Source organism: Carlito syrichta, unplaced genomic scaffold, assembly GCF_000164805.1.
Source record: "Carlito syrichta isolate Samal-C Ts95f unplaced genomic scaffold, Tarsius_syrichta-2.0.1 Scaffold287610, whole genome shotgun sequence".
NCBI lineage: Eukaryota > Metazoa > Chordata > Mammalia > Primates > Tarsiidae > Carlito > Carlito syrichta.
In genome coordinates, this window is record NW_007231706.1 from 56,184 (window position 1) to 79,305 (window position 23,122).

Consider the following 23,122-nt stretch of genomic DNA (forward strand, 5'->3'; position numbering starts at 1 on the left):
AAAATAAAAATTAACAAAATAGTATTAGATGGACACAGTGGTGACTGGATAGCTTTGGAGATTTACTTCAGTTTCATTGAAAAATGTAAGTCTTTCTATTTGATGTGTTGTTATTTTATGAATTAGCAGCAAAAGAAATATTTGTATCTGTAACGGGAGACTGCTGTGTAACAAAATCACACTGATTCACTACAAATCATTCTTTTAAAACGGTTTTTTTCAATTAATTACAGTATAATCTTTTCTACTTTTCTCCATCTCTGTCTTCAGACGAGTAACAAGGAAACCTTGTCCTTTGAGAGTTGTGATAAGTTTCCTAAGCAACAATGTTCTCAAGTGGAATCATATCCTTGAAGCCATAAGGACAAGTGAATGGTCTTGCGCTTGTAAGAGCAGAGTAGATCTGAACCATCGCTGCAGGTTGAGAGAAATAGGACTGCTTTTCCTGAGATTTTTGGCGGGGGGCAGTTAGCAGTGACAGGAGACGCGAGCTCAGATACACTTTGCTGGACTGCTGAACTTGTGCATCCTGAAGTTATACTCAGCACCCAGGATGATCTTTATTTTTATGGAATTCTATGCTTTTATGAAATCTTTTCTGTTGTTGTAATATTTGATAAAATTCCCCAAAAAGCAATTTTTTCAAGGACTAGCTATTAAAATCTTTAACAGGGAAAAGGTTGCTTTCCCTAGTTAAAATTGATATGTGCATGATTTGTACATACGGACATTTGTTTCTTTTTCTCCCATATCTTCTTCCTTTCCCCAGTTAACTTGATTGAAGTTATTGGCATAGAAGAAAAACTGCATCTGATCATGGAATACGCAAGCGGAGGTAAGAAGGTTTATATATATTGACCTTTTTTTCCTCCTTCCCTTTGAAAAGAATACACAACCACACTACCCACATGGATAACTGTTAAGGTTTCATTGAACGTCCAGAGTCATAAGACACTAGGATGAGAATTACAAAAACTGACTCTCAGCAGTTCTCTGGGTTGCCATTAAGTACTTCACTGTTAGCATTGCTAAGTGATAATACCCAAGTACCTGAATTTTTTTATTGTGGTAAAATATACATCACATAAGAGTTACCATTCTGATGGTTTTCAGGTGTCCAGTTCTGTGGTGTAAATATGTCACATTGCTGTGCAGCCCTCACCACCACCCATCTTCAGTGCGTTTTCCATCTTACCAAGTGAAACTCTGTACCCAGTAAACACTAACTCGTTTCTCCCTGACCCAGCTCCTGGCAAGCACTATTCGACTTTCTGTCTCTATGAATTTGACTATTCCAGGTACCTCATAGAAGTGGAATTTTCATTCTTTGTTCTTTGATGTCTGGCTTTTTTCACTCCGCATAATGTCTTCAAGGTTCATTCATGTTATAGCAGGTTCCAGGATTTCTTTCCTTTTTAAGGCTGAATGATATTAAATTCGGTGTGTATGCATACACATTTTGTTTATCCCAAGTGTTTAGCTTTTTAATTATATTAATGCATTAGTCTGTTTGAAATGAATGTGTACTGCATTTAGGGTGCTTTGCTTTATCAGATTTAAAATGTCATTGGTGTCCATCTTCCCCAAGGCCAGAAGTGATAGTTAACAGTACATATGACTAGATGTTCCTTAAAATAAAGATTAAGGACTAGTAATTATTTGATTGCTTTTTTCCCCTCTAATATGAGCCTTACAGGTTTTCAGTTCTGCTGCTTAATCTGAGTGTTACTACATTTTTAATTAGGAAAAAAGAAAGATCTGGCTTGGATTATTAGTAGTTCAACCCAGACCTTTGTTTTCATTAAAATGAATTATAACTTAGTATTATGAATAAAACACATGGTTCCAGAAATCTCTCAAGAGGTTTGGATTTGAATAAAGAAAAAATATCTTAAAATGATATCAACAGACTTGGATTTTATTCCTCTACAATAGCTAGCAGACTTAATTCATTTTTTAAAGTCAACTTTTCTGCATGGTATGCACACATCTTTAGTTGTTTTCACTTACTAACCACTTGTTTTGACATTGTCTACTTCTCTGTCTATAGAGAAAGGTCATTTGATTAGAAAATGCTGATATTTTACTGAGCTGGCATTTAACTTCATAATTCATCATAATAACTTCATAATTCTTCAGCATGAATTGTGTACTGTAAATTTGAGAATATGTAATGCCTTTTAAAAGATCACTAGGAAGTCAAGTGACTGCATGCAAATATTTATGTCTATTCATTTAAAATATATTCAGAGTTAGGGTTATGAATTTAAAAGGCAGAGATATTAATGTATAATTCATAATAACTTTTAAGTATCAAAGCACTTTCGTTGAATGCTGTCATTAAATTGATGGTGGTAATCCTTATTTGTATGAAGTAGACATATTCCTTTCCAAAAACTTTATATCTTGTCTTCTAAATTAATGTTCTTTTCTGTTGATTTCAGAAATGGTGTTACTTTATTGTAAATTAATAAGCAGTTGACAGTACTAATCATACATTTCCTGAAGTGTCACCTTCTCTTCCACCAAGAAATTAATACTGTGTCAACAGCCACCTAGGTGTCATCACCGAGTTCTCTTGGCATCACCTTCACTGTGTCCTGGGCCCCCACTTCTCACTACCACTATGCTTCCCACTCCTGTCGCAGTCACTGTCATGCTTTGGCTTGATAGTTGCACTAGTCTCCTAGTTGGTCTCCCTGTCTCTTCCACTCATGACCCCTTTCCTGCTCTAGCAGTCATTTCATCTGCTCTACTTCTCATTTCACTTAGAGTAAAGCCTTGCCAAGGTCTGCGGGACTCTCTGGGCCTCACTGCCTCTCTTCTCCTTTCCCTGGCCTTTCCAGCCTGCGGTCTTCTTGCTGCTTCTCTTACTTGTTTAGACTCTTAACCCAGGTGACCTCGTTGGCCTCTCCCCCAAGTAGTCAACAGAATGCACACACTCAGTCTGCTGGTTTCCTTCCCCTGCTGTTTTTCCACAGCACTTATTATCCTCTGACAAACCATATAGTCATTTGTTTATTGTCCATCTCCCCCTACTAGAAAGTAAATTCCATGAGGAAAGGGACCTTGCTATGCTTACTACTGTGCTTCCCCAGAGCCTAGAACAATGCCTAGCCGTTAGTAGGCACTCAATCAATATTTGATGAATGAATGAATATACTCAGGAAATTCTTTGTTGTCATCCTGCAGTGAGGACATCTTTTAACACAACTTCATCCATTTTGACTTTCAATTTTCATTGCTTAGCTTTTATTAAAACATGCTGAAAATATGTACCCTTTAAAATCAGAAAATTTAACAGTTTTTTCCAGCTTAAAGATTTTATTGGTGAACTTAGCTGCCTTAAAGCCAACGTAGACAAATTCCACATATTTCTAGATAATTTCATACCTATATTAAAAAGTAGAGCATTGCTAAAAGTAAAACATTATCAATTTGTGGAGAGATTAATGTCCAGTAGTAGAACTTTTACTTACTTTTATTTCTCTCAATTATAGGAGAGGTATTATAATATTTGTCTGCTTATGGACGAATGGTAGAAGAACAAGCAAGACAGGTATTTAGACAGGTATGAATTAATGCGTCTTTACTTTGTTAATTTTAATAAAGTTATCTCATTTAAACCCTGAAGCAAACAAGTGTTTGCTTCCATAAATGTTTATAAGGTCCATCGTGTGGCAGCATTGGCCATTCAACTCAACAAAAATTTGCTAAGTACGTTTCATACCTAAGGCATTGTGCTGCAGGCAGCCTTGGGTTCTATTCCTAGCTTTGTAACTGGGACATTAGTTTGACTCCTAACCTTTGCGTTTGCCAATTGAGCCTTAAAAATCTAGACCCTGGCTGGGCATGGTGTCTCAAGCTTGTATTCTCAGCACTTTGGAAGGCCAAGGCAATAGGATTACTTGAGCCAACGGGTTTGTGAGTAGCCTGGGCAACTTGGTGAGACCTCGTCTCTACAATAAATCAAAAACTAGCCAGGCGTGGTAGCACACACCTGTAGTTCCAGCTGCTTGGAAAACTGAGGTGGAAGAATCGCTGGAGTCCAGCAGGTTGATGCTGTGGTGTCTGTGAGCATGCCACTGCATTCCAGCCTCAGACACAGAGTGAGACTCTGACTCAAAAAAAAAAAAAAATCTAGACCCTTTAGGCACAGTGACTCATACCTCTAATCCCAGCATTTGCGAGTGAGGTGGGAGGATTGCTTGATCCCAGGAGTTTGAGACCAGCTTAAGGAACATAGCAAGACCTCATTGCTACAAAAAATTAGCTTGGTGTGGAAGCGCATGCCTATAGTCCCACTTGGGGTGCTGAGTTGGAAGGATCACCTGATCCTAGGAGCCACAATGATCTGTAATTGTGCCATTGCACTCTAGCCTGCATGGCAGAGTGAACCCCGATTCAAAAAAAAAAATTCTAGACCTTTCAGAAACACCTATGATTACATTAATTAAAACCACTTCAGAGATTTTAGCAAGCAGAATGTCACAATCTCAAAAATGAGTAAGGGTTTTATCTCGCATAAATCAAGACCAAATATAACTTAATCTGTTAGTGACTTTCCTTCTTGCTTTATCTTGACCTTGCTGCTTAAAGAAACTTGAGTTTTAATAAAGCACACATGTTTTAAGCATAAAAGTGACTTAACTCTCCTGTCTTTGTGAATAACTACTATTGTCGTTGATTGACTAGGCCAGACACTGGGTAAGTGTTTTCCCTACATTAATGTAAATCTTGCAGCAGCCTTATGAGTTAAGGAGTATTATGCCCATTTACTAAAATGAAGAAACTGAGGCATGGGAAGATTAAGTCTCTTGCCCAGAATTGCCTACAAGGAACAGACCTTCATAGACTTGGAGACTCAAGCTCTCTGACCCCAGAACTCAAATTTGTAATCATTAGGTTGTGCTATTTTTAAAAAACAGAGTCAGCATCTTTGTTGCCCTGGCTGACTGGAGTGCAATAGCACGGTCATAGCTCACTGTAACCCTTGAACTCCTACGCTCTAGTGATCCTCCCACCTCAGCCTCCCAAAGTGCTGAGATCACAGTATGAGCCACCACATGGCCGGTTGTGTTAATATTTAGATGAGAAATCAGCAACTTGATTTAAAGGGCCAGATAGTGAACATTTTTGTCTTTGTGGTGTGCAGAGACACTTTTTGTCTGCATCTCTGTTGCCCACTAACGATTTAACTCTCCTGTTAAGACAACTGTAGATAATACTAAATGAATGAATGTGACTGTATTCCAATAAAAAAATGCAGAGATGAGCCAGATGTAACCCATAGGCCATCATTTGCTAACCCTGATTTAGATGAAGGAAAGGAGCATGTGCTGTACTGCTTTTGAATTAACTATATTTTCACAAGGTCTACCTTGAAATAGCAGTACGGCCTAATTTCTCTCAGAACTTTTAAACTTTGTTTTATTTACATATAAGATTTTCAGAATAGATAGAAATTTTATTTTTCCCTTAGTTGGCGTCTCACTCCATCACCCAGGCTCAAGTGCAGTGGCACGCTCACGGCCATCCCAGTGTCGACCTGCTAGGCTCTGGCGATCCTTCTGCCTCAGCCTTCCAAGCAGCCAGAACTATAAGCGCATGCTACCACACCTGCCTAATTTTTGTTTTATTGTAGAGATGAGGTCTCGCCAAGTTGCCAGGCAGGTCTCAAACACACGGGCCAGGCAATCCTCTCGCCTTAGCCTGCGAAAGTGCTGGGAAGATGGAAGACTATTTTAAGGTTTCACATTAGGAATTCGAGCATGGTGGCTCATATCTTCCCAGCACTTTGGGAGGCAGTGATGAGAGGATTGCCTGAGCCCAGGGATTCCAGAGCAGCCTGGACCGCTTGGCAAGATCTCGTGTCTACATCAGTCAAAAGCCAGGCATGGTAGCATATGCCTGTAGTCCCAACTTCTTGGGAGGTTGAGGCGGAAGAGTCCCCTGAGCCCAGCAGGTCAAGGCTGTGGTGGCTGTGAGTGTGCCACTGCACTTCAGCCTGGGTGACAGAGTGTGTCTCCAACTAAAACAAAAAACAAAAAATTTCATATTTGGAAAGGCAATTTTAGCTGATTTTCAAGTTTTCACTTAACAGGGCAACATTTGATTTGCTTATGTGAATCTGATTTTTACATTTTTAAGTTTGTTTGCTTTTGCTTAAATTTAAAAGCTTAAGAAACACTAATGGTATTTTGAAATAAAATCTATTAAATATCAAAGTTGAGACTAACTTTGGTTGCCATTTAACTTCTCTTATCTTCAATTTTTCTAGCTATAAAAAGAAGAAATGATAGTTGAATTCTGTAGTTCTTTGGTTCTAATGCTTCTGTGGTCTATGAAAGAAAAATGAACGTTTTTTATTAGAAAACAAGTCTATTTGGTCTTTTCCATAGCTATACTATTAATTTTTATAAATTGACCATCCAAAAGCTAAGACTTTTTAAAAAAAGAGAGACAGAGTCTTGCTCTGTCGCCCAGGCTTAAGTACGGTGGCACAATCATAGCTACTGCAGCCTTGAACTCCTGAGCTCAAGTGTTCCTCCCGCCTCAGCCTCCTGAGTGGCTAGGACTATAGGCATCCACCACCACACTAGCCAACTTAAAAAACATTTTATAGAGGTGGATGGGGTCTCACTATTTTGCCCAGATTGTTTCGAAATTCTGGTCTCAAGTTATCCTTCTGCCTCAACTTCCCAAAATGCTGGGATTACAGGCATAAGCCATCATATCTTTGGCCTTAACTAAAGGTGTCTTTGGCCTCAACTTAAATTCCTTTCCACCAGATGAATCTGACTTGTAAACGTGTGTGAATAGGGCTTGTTGACCATGAAGAAAGGGCTAGTACTAGCAGCAAGAGCGGGTCTGTGCCTGAATACTCTCCAAGGAAGCAGTTTAGCCCTTGCACCCACAAGTCCAGCTCTTTCCATCTCCACCCACCATTCCTCCCCTCTTTGGAATCCAACTTCTCAAGAGATTTGGACATTTACTATCCTAAGTCTTGAGGAAATTACTCCAATTTTTATTTTCAACTTCCTACAGAAATCCTGAAGCTTTTACTTAGCGAACCTTGTTAGACGGGGAAAGATAGTTTGTGTGTTGTCCTTTTATGGCTAATGACTTGATTTCCGTGCTTAGAACTAATGGAATCCCTTCTTCTTGCTGTGGTATCTGTCCAAGACAGCTCCTTTAGACCTGGAAGGATCAAGCATGATATTGGTGTTTCCACTTTTTCTGTTTCTAATTGCTGTGCTTTCCAGGAGATTGTAAGTTATCATTACTTTGCCTTAAAAAAATAATTTCTGTTGATGACAAAGAGGAAGGTATGCCACACACAAAGTATGCTAGAGTCCATTTTCTCCAGAAGTAGACCCTTCTTTCCCTATTCATCAGCGGATGAGTTTTTCTTTCCTCCCTCCTTCATCGTTCCTATCCTAGTTACTGCTTATGCCATTTAGCATTTTGGTGGAGATCTTACTCTTTTCCAAGAAAAGGGGGCGATCCCTGGCTCCATCTTGTCTTACCTCTTGGTGGACTGGTAATGTCGGTGCCTCTGTTCTTTCACTCGCTTCTCAGTGGCTCGCTTCCCTTTGTTGGACGAAATGTGAAGGTAGAAGAAGCGTTGCATCCGCGTACTTCACAAAACTTTTAGGAGTTTCATAAAATGATACATGTTAATATTTTTAACATGATCTCGTTGTGAAGGTTTCAGTGGGATTTTGTTGCTTTTATTTAACCTAAAAGTTGACTCACTTCATTTTCTTTCATCTCTACCTCCACAAAGGAGCTCAAAAAGAAAATATTGTGAGAGAAATATAAAATCCCTTTTACGTATCAATAGATTGTGAAAAACTACTGAAATGGTCCTAATGGTAGATCCACTGAAACAAGGCACTCTTGAGGTAATCACATAGGTCAAAATAAGTAACAACTTGGAAAGTCTTTAGAGACTTTTTAGAATTTTGCTTGATTTGTGTGACATACTAAATACTTCCTGGGGCTTGTAAAGCAGGAATGGAAACCTTAAAAGCAATTTTTCAAGTTATTCTGTGAGCTCTATTCAATGAAATGTTGTAAGTAGATTTTTCTAAATTTTGTTGTTATTGGAATATTTTCTTTTCCACTGCTAACGAACAGTTCACCTTTTTAGGAGATTCTAGAGAACAATTGGATCAATACAGGGCATAAAGAAGATGAACTGAAACCATTTCTGGATCCAGAACAAGACACCTTATGCCAGAAGAGAATAGGTAATTGCTTTCTGTCTCCATGCTTGTGTGCGTGTGTGTATATATGTAGCATATATGTTTTGACTCATGTAGATGACTGAAATGTGCTTAATAGAAAGTTAAATCCAAGTTCAATGAAACAACTTGTCTGTTCTGTCATATTTAGGAACTTAGTACCTGCAGTTTACTATAATGGCACCCAGTAATTCAGAAACAAGTGTTCATTTATGTTAGAAAAAGTGTAATCTTTGAGGTCCTATAAAGAAAATTATTTACTCTTTAACAGGGCGATTTCTTACCCAAACAAAACACATACATTTTGTTACACCCTTCTTTTAGAAATTTTCTTTTTTAGTTACAGTCTTACTCTATTGTGCAGAATGGAGTGCAGTGGCATGATCATGGCTCACTGCAGACTCAACCTCCTGGGCTCAGGTGATTCTTCCACTTCAGCCTTCCAAGTAGCTGAGACTACAAGTGTGTGCCACCATATCTGCCTCATTTTTTAAATTTTTAATTAGAGATGGGGTCTCAGTATGTAGCCTAGGCTGACCATGAACTCCTGCGCTCAGGCAGTCCTCCCAACTCGGCCTTTCAAAGTGCTGGAATGACAGGCTTGAACCACTAAACCTGTCCGGCCCCCAGTCTCTCTTTGAAACTTCACCAGTTCTTGATGGTGCTTAAGACCATGGTAGATATGCTTACTGAACTCTACAGTTATTCTGTCTGCAAGGTGACCCATGATTGTACCACTGCACTACAGCCTGGGTGACAGAAACAGTGACTCTGAAATTTTTTTTTAATTAAAAACATTTCTGTGTGATACATCCATACCATGGGCTACTACTCACAATAAAAAGGAACAAACTGTGATACACATCACTTGGATGGATTTCATGGGAATCATGCTGGCGGAAAAAAAAAATCAAAAAATTATATTCTGTTGGTTCATACAACATTGTTGAAATGACAGGATTATGAAGATGGAGAACAGGGTTCATAGAAGGGAGTCAGAGTGAGAAGGAGGTGCTATGACTATGAAAGGATATCCCACAAGACCTTTGCTGTGAAACTGTTAGCATCTTGCCTGGTGATGGATGGCCAATCTGCACATGTGATAAAGGGGTATAAATCCATATACACAGACACTGAAGTCACTGCAAATAAGACTAGTGGAATGAGAATGAAGTCAGTGGATAGATGAATGTTTCCATTCAGGATCTCAAGTTTTAGAAGGTTTTGCATTTTCTGAATACAAATAATAAAAGTTTGAAAGCAAATCAGTAGTAACCTGAAAGCTCATAGTGTCAGTAGACCTCTTAGGATATTGGGAGGAAACATAGGCGTTAAGGGTAATAGTATTATTCTATACTTGGTTAAGTCTTTGTTTTTTCATGTTTAACAGTCTTTTTTTGTTTGTTTGTTTGAATCGGAGTCTTACGCTGTCACCCAGGCTGAAGTGCAGTGGTATGCTCACGGCCACCACAGTCCTCGACCTGCTGGGCCCAGGGCATCCTTCTACTTCAGCCTTCCAAGTAGCTGTTGCCCAGACTGGTCTTGAACCCGTGGGCTCAGGCAGTCCTCTCATCTCTGCCTCCCAAAATACTGGGATTACAAGTATGAGCCACTGCGCCTGGCTTTTGTTTAACAATTTTTCATTCAAATGTAAAAGTTCAATACAAGCCCTTTGTAGGGTTTAATAAATCTTTGTTTTATATGTTAAATTTGCCAAACTGAAAGCTTAATTGTCTTTGCCCCATAAATCAAATTAAGCTGTTTACTTTCAGTCAAATCTCAAATAGATTTGCCATTTAGATTTTTGTCCAAGAACTAGTGTCTCCCTTTTTATTGACCTAAGATATAGCAGTGTCTTGTGCCTTGGAATAAATGATGAGCATTTGGTGCTGTTCTTTAAGATTACCACCGGACAGCATGTCTGATGAGTATACTTGTTACTCCTAAATTCATTGCTCTCTGGATCACCTGTGCTGCGTTAGAGTCTCCCTGTCGTTCACTATAGGGCATCAGTTGATCGTCCACATGGGGCTTCCTTAGATGCACTCCTCCTGGAGTGAGGGGTGTGACCCGTAATCTCTGCCTGAGTCCTCCTTGTCGCTTGCATGATTCCTCTGCTTCTGCCACTTTCCCCTGTCTACTAGAGTTCTTGTTTATCTAGAAGGTTATGAATGCTTATAAACAATACACGATAAAACTTGAAAAGAAATGGTCCTTAAAATATACATTCTGTTGCTAAAGGTGAAGGCATCTGCCCTGTCTCAGTTTGTACCCCTTCTTCTTCTCATCGGCTGACACACCAGAAGTCGATGTCCATGTCAGCCTCTGGGCAGCCCTCGATGATGTTACCTCTGATGGACAGTGCAGGAGTTAATGTCAAGGCTATGTAAGAAGAATGCACATTCCTTGTGTAACTACTGTTTACCCACCACTTGTTAATTTTGTGCATTTTATACTTCAAGATTTTGTTGCAGTCGTCCACAAGGTATCCTTTCTCCATGTGATTTTTAGTTAAGCACATCCTGTCTCATGGTGTCCTTGGTCACCTGAGTGTGTCTTCGTGCCTTTGCGTACTACAAAGTGTGTAAGAAGTTCCCACTTCTCTCAAAGTTACTTTCAGCCTCTTGAATTTTGTACTTAGATCATTTGTGTGCTTTCAGAACCTTTTAGTTGCCTTTTCTTCAGTTACACCTGCATGTCCTTTCTTGCTTTCATATTGGCACGGTTCTCTGTGTGTAAGCAATTTGATAGGGAAGCAAAGGGGAAGAGCCTGAGTTAGCCATTCTCTCTCATGGAATTTCCCTGCATTAATCCAGTCCTTGAAAACATATGTGTACAAGTCCCTTAAATATAAGGCTTTGTCTCATATACTATCCCTTGGTAACCTTTCCCACTTAGCTTACCTTTTGCTCCCGAGTTCTGTAAAAAACCCTTCGGATCTGGATTTATTATACCCAGTTTTTGCCACTGTGTATAAAAGGCATATTGTGACTGTAAATTCTTTGCCGTAATCATAAGTGTCTCTTACTTTCTGGTTTCATAGCACTATTCCAGAACAGAGGTCTCCAGTTGCTTCAATGCACCACGATAGTGCAGCCACCCTGGATCGAACCCTCGTCTCAGGAGGCAGTCATAGCACTTTGCACAGCCAGCCCCGGGAGGAGCGAACTGCAAAATATAACAGCTCCCCTACCTCTCCCAGCCTGTCCCATGAAGCCATACCATTTTCCAACACTCGACGCAGAGGCTTCTCTATCTTGTTACTAAAATAACATCAAAATTCAGAAGGAGGTAAGTGCAGGTGATACTGGTTGTTTTGGAGTGAATACATGAAGCAAAAGGAGAAATGTCTTTTCTGTTGTGTGAAGCCACTGCCTGAATGCTTTTCATTCTACCTTCAGCTCATGTTTTTTCTGACTTTATTTATATCTAATGTTATACTTTTAAACCTTTCAAGTAGAAATTACAGAATTCAGAGTCTTCATAACACTAAAAGTTGTCTAGCCTTTGGGAATTTTTTGTTGTTTAATTACTGTTCCTTTTAGTTACACATCTAGAGTTCAGATCTCGAAATTTCCCCCCTTTTTGGCTTCAGTAAGTTATATTGAGAGCAAGGTAACTTCCTTACGTGTATAACTTTGGAGAGAAAATCTCTGGTATACTCTCAGAAAAGGCTGTCGAATAGGCTGTCATTTGGGCCTCAGAAAACTCTAAGGGTCCTTTGAGCTAACTTTTTTCCAAAGTCTAGTGTACCTGTTGCAAAAGCTTAGAAATACTGACAGCTTTAAGAGGAAAAGAATTCCACCTTGAATTGTAAGCAAATAGAGACAGGCACCTTTCGCCAGGAACAAACCCAGGAAACCCAAGAGCCACTGCAGTTTCAGGACTCCCCAGAAGAATGTTTTTGAAATTAAGCTGAGCTATGGACTTAGCTCGTATGGGGTGCCCTGCAGTGTGCCTGGTGCAAACCCTCTAGCGTGTCAGGAGCACCAGTCAAATCTCAGCCTGAACCGCAAACGCCTTCCTCTGTTTCTCTGCACTCCTCCTGGCCTGTTGCCTACCACTTCATTTCACGCCATCTCCATTATTTAAACTGTAAGCTTAATGTCACTTTTCAGTCTCCTTATAATAGACCCATCATCTGAAACTTAGGCTGGTTTGTTATGAGGACATCAAATCACAGATTAGGGCAAATTTCTGATATTCATTAAGCATCAATTACAAGCCAGAAGATTTCACCACCTTCTTATTCTCTTCTCCCCTTCAGCAGGACACCTCATTCCAGATTTGGCAGAACAGGATGGTCTAAAAGGCTGTGCTAGGTTTGGGACACCCATTCACAGCCAGTGAAGGAGATGATGAGTTCAGTCCAAGAAGAGCCTGGTGATACCAGAATAAATTGTTCCTTCCTTTCAGGGTTGTCCCATGGCCTATCATCCACTAATTCCTTCCTCAGGGCTTAGGCTGAAATGAAACCTTCTTCTGAAACCAAGTGGTAGAGGACAGAGCCAGGTACCGGTCACGTCCAGCTTCATGTCAGCAGGTGTTTTCCCTCTGAGCAGCACAGAGAAGGGATGTGCAGCACTCATGTTTGGCCTCACTGAGGAGAGGCAGCCTTGTGCCCATACACTTTGGCTGTCATTGCCTGTTAGTTTTTCTTTTTTTTGGCACAGTCTCACTCCATTGCCCAGGTTGCAGTGCAGTACCATGATCATGGCTACCTTGAACTGCTGGGTTCAAGTGATCTTTCTACCTCAGACATTCAAGGAGTTGGGACTACAGGCACATGCCACCACACCCAGCAAATTTTCTCATTTATTGTAGAGACAAGGTCTCACTGTGTTGCTCAGGCTGGTCTCACTCCTGGGCTTGGGCAATTTCCTCTCCTTGGCCTCTCTAATTGCTGGGATTACGTGAGGCACTGTGCCCAACCTGTAATTGGCTCTTTAAGGAAAACCTTGCATGTCATTAAAATCCTTGAAGTTGTTTAGTTGTCTCCTTTTGGACTGTCTGAAAGCTATCATCGATAAAAATATCAGCTCCTGTTACTTGAATGCTTACTGTGTGCTAAGATACATGACTATAGATAAATAGATGTAGATATACCTAAAATAGGTACATATATAAATATATGTATATGATGTATACACACATTTTTATGTGTGAGTGTATGTGTAATATATATACACTTTTTTCTTCTTTGAGTTAGAGTCTCACTCTGCCACCCATACTGGAGTAACAGAAGCACAATCATAGCTCACCGCAGCCTGTGCCTCTTGGACTCAAGCAGTCCTCCTGCCTCAGCCTCCCATGTAGCTGGAAATCCAGGCATGCACCGTTATTTATTTAACTTTTTTTTTTTTTTGGAGAGATGAGGACTTGCTATGTTGCCCATGCTGGTCTTGAACTCCTGGGGTCAAGCAATCCTCTCCTTGGCCTCCCAAAATGCTAGGATTGCAGATGTGTGCCATCACACCTGGCCTAACACACATACACTTATATGTATAAAATGGGTATATTTATATTTATATGTATGTGTACAAACTCAGGCTTCACCTTCCACCCTGTGGAGTAGATATCCCCCATTTTACAGAGTTACAGGGTTAGGGTTACAGAGGGAACTGAAGATAAAGTTCAGAGTGGTCAAGTTAAATCCATGTTCAAGATCCTACAGCAAAAAAAGAAAAGGTCTGCCTGCCTAGAAAAGACCCTTTATGACTTTGTACTTGTGCTCCCTTTAGAAAATGCAGCAAAGGACTGTTGCAGGCTTGAGACCCTCCTCTCATTTTCTACTTATATTTATTTCATATATCTGAATGGAAATTGGGAACTGAGGTTTTGTGTTTTTAAAAATTCTAGGTGGTGGTCTTATTTTACAATGTCAGACTGTTTTCGCCTCCAAGAGTTTGCAGAAAGTCTTTTATTCTGTTATGTTAAAGTTTGCCAAATGAGGTTTGCCATCTGCCTCGATACAATGTATCAAATATTGACAGTTTGTTCTTAAAAACAATCACACCACCTATTTTACAATGTCCAGGCTGCTTTCCCCTCCAAGATTTTGCAGAAAGAGTCTTTTATTCTGTTATGTTGAAGTCTACAAAATGAGGTTTGTCTATTCTATTATATGAAAGTCTGCAAAATGAGGTTTGTGGTCTCCCTTAATACAATGTATCAGTTATTGGCAGTTTGTTCTTAAAAACAATCACACCAGGCACAGTGGCTCACACATGTAACCCAAGCACTTTGGAAGGCTGAGGTGAGAGGATTGGCTGAGCCTAGGGGGTTTGAGACCCGCCTGGGCAACTTGGTGAGACCTCATCTCTACAATAAATCAAAAAATTAGCCAGGTGTGGTGGCGTGCACCTGTAGTTCAAGCTATTTGGAAGACTGAGGCAGAAGGATCGCCTTAGCCCAGTAGGTTGAGGCTGCAGTGGCAGTGAGCTTGCCACTGCACTCCAGCCTGGGTGACAGAGACTCCAACCCAAAAAAAATTCATAATTAGATTATATTAAAACAATCACAATAGCTTAGGTATTGTGGCTCACACCCGTAATCCCAGCACTTTGGGAGGTGGAGGTGAAAGGATTGCCTGAGCCCAAGGGTTTGAGAACAGCCTGGGCAACTTGGGGAGACCTTGTATCTTCAGTAAATCAAAATATTAGCCGAATGTGGTGGCATGCTCCTGTAGTTTCTGCTCCCTGCAAGGCTGAGGTGGAAGGATCACCTGAGCCCAGCAGTTCGCAACTGCTCTGACCCTGAGTGAGACTCTCTTCCAAAAAAAAAAGTCATGATCTGTGCTGCAGCAATTGAAGCTTTTTACCCTTCCTTAGCAACTGCTAAGATGAAAGTTGTATCACCTGCAAGGCTTGGCATGTTTGCCCTTAGATACTACAAGGGAGACTGGCCCATTGTGAAAAAGGTCATGGCAGGAAACCTACACTCTACCCAGGGAGCTGCAGGCCCTTTGTAGTCAGGAGCAAAACTCTCCCCTCCTGCTGCCAGGCCTGGCCTGCTCAGTGGCTTCAGAGTCACCCTCGTCTACAGGCAGAGTAGCCAAGGCACATGGCACATGCCTCCTCCAAGGTTCGTCCACGTGACCCTGGTAGAGTGCAAAGGCCTCCCTGCTGCAGTGTCTCCTTTCCTCCTTATACTCCAAGTGATTTGTGAGGGAAAAGCGAAGGCACCAGTAACCCTGATTTTTCCGGGTGCAAATTATGCCAGGCACAGTGGCTCATGCCTATAATCCTAGCACTTAGGGAGGTGGAGGTGGGAGGATTGCCTGGGCCCAGGGTTCCAAGGCCCCCCATGTCAATTGGTGGTACTACATCTCTGTAATAAATCAAAAAATTAACTGGGCATGGTGATGCATACTTGTAGCTCCAGCTCCTTGGAAAGCTGAGGCAGAGGGATCACTCGAGCCCAGCAGGTGGAGGCTGTAGTGGTCATGAATGTGCCACTGCACTCCAGCCTAGGCAACAGTAAGACCCTACTCAAAAAAAAAAAAAAAAAAAAAAAAAAAAAGGAATAAAATTAGGAAATGAAAACATTTTAAAATCCTTTAAATTATGTTTCAACCAAAATAATCTTTGAATATCACCACCTTATATTTAGGCATGTTCATAAAATATTTTCACCTGCTTAATCTTCCTCACTGTGGATTACTCTGCTCTATGCTAGTTTTAACGTGATACCTCATTATGATCAGATCAGTTGACAGTTACTTACAGTAGTTAGCTTTTTTTTCCCCTTGTGTCAGTCTCACTCTGTCACCTGGACTGGAGTGCAGTGGCACAATTGAGGCTCACCACAGCCTCGGCCTCCTGGGCTCATCCTTTCACCTCAGTCTCCCGAGTAGCTGAGACTACAGGTGGGTGCCACCACACCTGGCTAATTTTTGTATTTTTTGTCAAGATAAAATCTCCTATGTTGTCCAGGCTGGTCTCATTCCTGGGCTTGAGTGATCCTCCTGCCTTGGCCTCCCTAAGTACTGGGATTATAGGTGTGAGCCACTGCACCCAACCTTAGACCTCTTTTTAGTGGTCAGTTAATATCTGAAGCAATACCAAAGTTATCCCAAATAAGAAAAGGTCCAAGGACTTCATTAATTCAATTATTCAACAAATATGATTGCCTGTTGTGTCCAGAAACAATATGGGGGCTTTACACATAGATTTTAACAAGTCCAGACTCTACTTGGCTAGGGAAACAGATGACGTAATCATAAAAACTGGATCCATAGTTTGAACAATCTTTTGTCAGACTCTGTTCAGCACAACATACCCATTTTCTTAATTTTTATAATGACAATATTTATAATGCTATAAATAGCATTCCTCCAGTTTGTTACATTAAAATAAAATCCATCTTGTCACTTTTTATTCATCTTGAGATCAAAATGCTCAAGTCTACTTCAGTTTAAATCACAATAACCCACTTTTTCTATAAAAGCTATTTATATCGGGCTGGGCGTGGTGGCTCACTCCTGTAATCCCAGCACTTTGGGAGGCCAAGGTGAGAGTATTGCCTGAGCCCAGGAGTTTGAGACTAACATGGACAACATGGTGAGAACTTGTCTCTCCAATAAATTTTTAAAAATTAGCTTACACCTAAAATCTCAGCTATTTAGAAGACTGAAGTAGGGCTGGGTTTGGAGGCTTAGCCTGCAATCCCAGCACTTTGGGAGGCCAATGCAAGTGGATTGCCTGAGCCTGCAGGTTCGAGACCAGCCCAGGCAACTTAGTGAGACCTCATCTCTGCAACAATAAAATTAGCTGGGTGCAGTAGCGTGCACCTATAGTTCTGGCTCCTTGAAAGGCTGTGTTGGAAGGATCGTTGGAGTCCAGCAGGTCGATGCTTGGGTGGCTGTGCACTCCAGCCTGGGTCATGGAGTGAGACTCCAGCTAAAAAAAAGAAATCCCATGGGCTCCCCTGAGATTCACCTTCCCCCCCAAGTCCCCTGCCCCACCCCTCACCCCAATCATAGGGATTTCCTCCTGGTCTCACCATTCCTATGACTCATTTTTTCCACTCTCCTGTGCCCCTCTAGTGGCCTGCCACACCTTTCCTGTGCTACCACTCTCCCCTTACCTTAGTTTTCCTGGCTCCAAATTAGTTTGAGAAGTTTTACTCATTTTTGTAACCTATTTAGTCTCCAGTATAGCATTTTATACAAAAAATTTCTAATCAATTTTGATTGATATGAAGCAAATTGAATATCCTATTAGAAGGTTGTTGTCATGTCATGGAGAGCTAAGAAAAACTTTCCATAGGGTGGAGTGTACTAAACATATATACATATATGGATTGTTTTTACTGCCCAAAGTGTGTTTAGGTCCTCAGCAGTGTCTTTTTTTTTTTGAGTTGGGGTCTTACTGTGTTGCTCAGACTGGAGTGTAATGACATGAACATGACTCATTGCAGCCTTGACCTCCTGGGCTCAGGTGATTCTCCTGCCTCAGCATCCCCAGTAGCTGGGAATTTGGGGCTTGGTCACCACACCCAGCTAATGTTTTTATTTTATTTTTGTAGAGATGAAGTCTCACACTGTTGCCCAGGCTGGTCACTAGCTCGTGGGCTTAAATCAGTTCTCCTACCTGGACCTCCCAAAGACCTGGGATTACAGGAATGAGCCACTGCACCCAGCCAACTCAGTGTCTTAATTGAGGCCACTAGATACATATGTGAGAATGTAAATAATGACTGTGGCAACAATGACTAAATGCCAAGGAACTTCTGGTAACCTGCGGGGTTCCCAGTAGTCCCAGGCCTGGACCTTACTCTTGCTGCCTTGTGGTCACTGAACCAAGACTCACACTCTCCATCCACAAGGTGTGCAGATGGGTGCCTTCAGGCCTCTGCAAAGAAATAAAGTTATAACATTTTACTTAGCCATCTATTTCAGTGGTATGGTTGTATAATCTAAGATTTTTGGTTTTGCTCTGGAATTGGAAGTTTACGTTAACAAAACAGAAGAGAAAACAGTGAGGTGGTTAGAGGTGACTGAGAAGATGCCCCCAACATGGTGGTGCTCAGCATGCGGAGCAGATGCAAGGAAAGCAATTGCAGACCATGGAGTTTTTAGTCCCTGGTTGTCCCGATACCAGTTACAGCGACCACATTAGAAAGAGCAATGTGGCGGAGGAGAAGGAGCAGGGCCAGAGCAGGCAGCAGGAGTTGTGTTTCCAGCAGGAGTTGTGTTTCAAGAAGAACAGACAGCTGGTGAAGGTTTTCCAGACAGGTAGATATTTTTATGTATGACTTTTGATTTCTGCACAGTGAGAAAATAAAATAGATGAAAGGAAGGACCTTACTAATGACTAGGTGAGTCTGCAGGAAAATGGGTAGGTCAGTTGTTAGCTATGTTTTACTGAACATGTGGATGATGAACTAGCTAAAGTAGAAAAGTTTAATTTTCCTGTGTAATTAAAAATAAACCTGCTGTGTGCATTTCAGTCACAGGATGTCTGCTGAACAGGATGAGAGCAGAAAAGCCAAGCCTCGTTCCCTTCACTTCACGTGGAGTATGAAGATCACTAGTTCTATGGACCCCAGGGACATGATGTGTGAAATCCTCAAAGTCCTGGACAGAAATAACTGCAACTACCTGCAGAAAGAGCGCTTTTTGCTCTTTTGCATCCACATTGATGAGCATGCTCTGAACCTGGTCCAATGGGAGATGGAAGTCTGCAGACTTCCAAGACTGTCAGCGGAATCCATTTTAAGTGCATATCTGGAACATCTGCAGCTTTCAAAAACTATTGCTGCAAAAATTGTCAATGAGCTCAAGCTGTAACCCAGTAATTAACAACTAAAATGGGAGATGTTGGAGACCACTGCCCTGTTTGAACTTCGCTGAAGGCATGCTTGGCTATGTGCAAAGGCATAATCAGTCAAGAATGCTTCTGATGACAAAAGACATGGAGAGGGTTGGGAGAGGTCAAATGTGGGAGAGACATGGAGTCCTCAGCAGGCAGAAGGAGGAGACAGGTGGGACTGAACCCTGGGCACAGCACAGAGGTCCCAGGGAGAAGAGGCAGTGCAGCACACAGAAACCCCCTCAAGAGACTAGTTACTTCCTTTTTGACCTGATAGTGAAGCACCTCATGCCACCTTGCTGGAACTTTCAAACCTGCCTTAAGACTCCAACTCAAAGTCCCCTTCTCCTTCCCTCTCCAGATCTGGTGCCTTTCAGAGTGAAGAGCTCCAACAGCTCAGTGTGCCCAGCCACAGGCCAGATGGGGACTCCTCTGTCCTTTGTGTTTGTTATGAGCTGTTTTTACATCCCACTAAAGCATCACAAGGCCAACCAGGGCAAGAGGCGTGGGCTATCTCCATGCACACTTCAGCCTCTTCAAGGAGGTCCACACACAGACTTCTCCCCCTTTGGTGTCCTTGTTTGTCACTGTCCTTTCTGCAGGGCAGAACCAAGGGGAGGACATTCTGCCATAAATTATTTCCTCCTCTAGGCAGATGCTTCTGAGCTGTTCTGGAAAATCCATGACTATGAGCCTAACTTTCTAAAGATTCCTCCTGAGGCGGGGCTCGGAGGCTCAACCTGTAATCCCAGCACTTGGGGAGGCCAAGGCAAGTGGATTGCTTGAGCCTCTTTTCAAAACCGGCCCGGGCAACTTGGTGAGACCTCGTTGCTACAATAAATACAAAATTAACCAGGTGTGGTAGCGTGCACCTATAGTTCTGGCTACTTGGAAGGCTGAGGTGGAAGGATGGCCAGAGCCCAGCAAGTCAATGCAGGGTGGCTGTGAGCATACCACTGCATTCCAGCCTGGATGACAGGCTGAAATTGACTTCAACACTGAAGTGAAAGAAGAAATTAAAAGATTCCTGGAAACAAACAAAAATGAAGAAACATATTACCAAAACCTCTGGGATGCCATGAAATCTGTTCTCAGAGGGGAATTTATATCTCTACAAGCACACATCAAGAAAATGGAAAGGTCACAAGTGGAGAGCCTAACAAATCACCTAAGGGAGCTGGAAAGAGAAGACTACCCAAACCCCACTTTAGCAGAAGAATCAGATCACAAAAATAAGAGCCCAAATGGGATGTAGAGAACAAAAATATCATAGAAAACATCAACAAAACAACAAGCTGGTTCTTTGAAAGACTTAACAAAATTGATGAACCCCTAGCCAGAATGACCAAGAAGCAGAGTAAAAGCCCAAATAAACACAATCAGAAATACAAAAGATCAAATCACAACTGACCCCAAAGAAATACAAAAGATTATCACAGATTACTATGTATACCTATATGGAAACAAACTTGATAACCTACATGGGATGAAGGACTTCCTGACATCACCCAACCTCCCCAAGTTAAAACAAGAAGACATTGAGACACTAAATAGACCAATAACAATCCAGGAAGCTGACTCTGTCATACGAAATCTACCTACAAAAAAGAGCACTGGACCAGATGACTTTCCAGCAGAATTCTGCAAAACGTACAAGGAGGAGCTGATACCAATCCTACTGAATGTATTCCAGGCAATTGAGAAAGATGGAATTCTCCCCAAATCATTTTATGAAGCTAACATCATACTGATACCCAAACCGGGTAAAGATTCAACAAAGAAAGAGAATTACAGGCCAGTATTCCTTATGAACACAGATGTAAAAGTCCTCAACAAGATTCTAACAAATCAGATCTAAAAGCACATCTCAAAAATCATCCACCATGACCAAGTAGGCTTCATCCCCAGGATGCAGGGCTGGCTCAACATTTGCAAGACCATGAATATAATTAAATACATCAACAGATGTAAAAAGAAGAACCACATGATTATATCATTAGATGCAGAAAAAGCTTTTGATAAAGTCCAGCATCCCTTCTTGATAAAAACTCTCAAACACCTAGGTATAGAAGGAACATACCTCAAAATAGTAAGTGCCATCTACGACAAGCCCACAGCTAACATATCGTTAAATGGACAGAAACTGGAAACATTTCCCCTGAAAACTGGAACAAGACAAGACTGCTCACTCTCACCCCTCTTGTTCAATATTGTGTTGGAAGTCCTAGCTTGGGCAATTAAGTGAAGGAAATCGGGGGTATCCAAATAGGAAAAGAGGAAGTCAAGTTGTCCCTCTTTGCTGATGATATGATCCTATACCTTGAAAATCCAAGAGTATCAGTCAAAAACCTGCTTTCACTGATAAAGGACTTTGGCAGAGTCTCAGGGTACAAAATAAATGTGCAAAAGACAGTTGCATTCTTATACACCAACACCAAGCAGAGACCCAAATAAAAAGCACAATCCCATTCACAGTAGCCATCAGAAAAAATGAATACCTCGACATCTTCCTAACCAGAGAAGTGAAAGACCTTTACAATGAGAATTACTAAACACTGCTCAAAGAAATCCAAGAAGACATAAACATGGAAAAATATTCCATGCTCATTGAGGAAGAATCAACATTGTTAAGATGTCCATCCTACCAAAGGCAATCTACAGATTCAATGCAATACCCATTAAGTTACCAACATCATTCTTCTCAGACCTGGAAATGACAATACAGAAATTCATATGGAAACAAATGACCATGAATAGCCAAAACAATCCTTAGCAAAAGAAGCAAAGCAGGAGGTATCACACTTCCAGATTTCAAATTTTACTATAAGCCTACAGCAATCAAAACAGCCTGGTATTGATACAAGAACAGGCACATAGGCCAATGGAACAGGATAGAGATTCCAGAAGCAAAGCCTCAATTCCTCAACCAACTCATCATTGACAAGGCCTCCAACAACCACCACTGGGGAAAGGAGAACCTATTCAGAAATGGTGCTGGGAAAACTGACTGACCACATGCAGAAGATTGAAAGAGGACCCCTACCTATCACCATACACAAAAATTAACTCTAAATTGTTCAAAGACCTAAACATAAAACCTCAAACTATAAGAATCTTAGAAAGCGCAGGATACCCTTATGGAAATTAGAACTGGCAACCAATTCCTTATCAGAACCCTAAAGGCCAATACCTTAAGAAGTAAAATAGACAAATGGGACCTCATCAAATTAACAAGCTTCTGCAAAGCAAAAGAAACCAAGAGAGCAAGGAGACAGTCCACAGAATGGGAAGAAATATTTGCCAACTCTGTATCTGACAAAGTCCTAACATCTAGGGTCTACAAAGAACTCAAATGCACCAAAAGGAAAAAACAGACCCTTTAAAAAGTGGGCAAAAGACATGAATAGACACTTCTCAGAAGAAGATATACATATGGGCAGCCAAAAGACACGTGAAAAAGTGCTCAGCCTCACTCATCATCAGAGAAACGCAAATCAAAACCACATAGGGATACCACCTAACCCCAGTAAGAATAGCCATCATTAATAAACAACAACAGATGTTGGGAAGGATGTGGAGAAAAAGGAATGCTTCTACATTGCTGGTGGGAATGCAGACTAGTTACAACCTCTTTGGACAACAGTGTGGCGATTTCTGAAAGACTGAGAAGTTCACCTTCAGTGTGACCCAGCAATTCCCCTACTGGGAATATACTCCGAGGAACTCAAATCATTTTACAAAAAAAGATAGATACCTGCACATGTATGTTTGTGCAGCTCTATTCACAATAGCAAAAACATGGAACCAACCATGTTGCCCATCAAAGCTGGACTGGATTTTTAAAATGTGGTACATATACCGAATGAAATAGAAGGACGAATATATGGATTTTGCAGCAACTTGGATGGATTTGGAGTCAGTCATACTCAGTGACTTATCAGAGAAACAACAGAGTTCTATACGTTCTCGCTCATCAGTGGACCTTGAACAATTATAAGACTGTAAGAAAGGGATTGGCGTTAGTGGGAAACTGTCAGAGGAGGGGGGTGGGATTGGCAG

General features: G+C 41.2%; 1 pseudogene; it reads left to right on the forward strand.

The window, feature by feature from the left end:
• Window positions 1-8,116: 8,116 nt before the first annotated feature.
• LOC103254886 lies at window positions 8,117-19,303 on the forward strand (annotated as a pseudogene).
• Window positions 19,304-23,122: the final 3,819 nt, after the last annotated feature.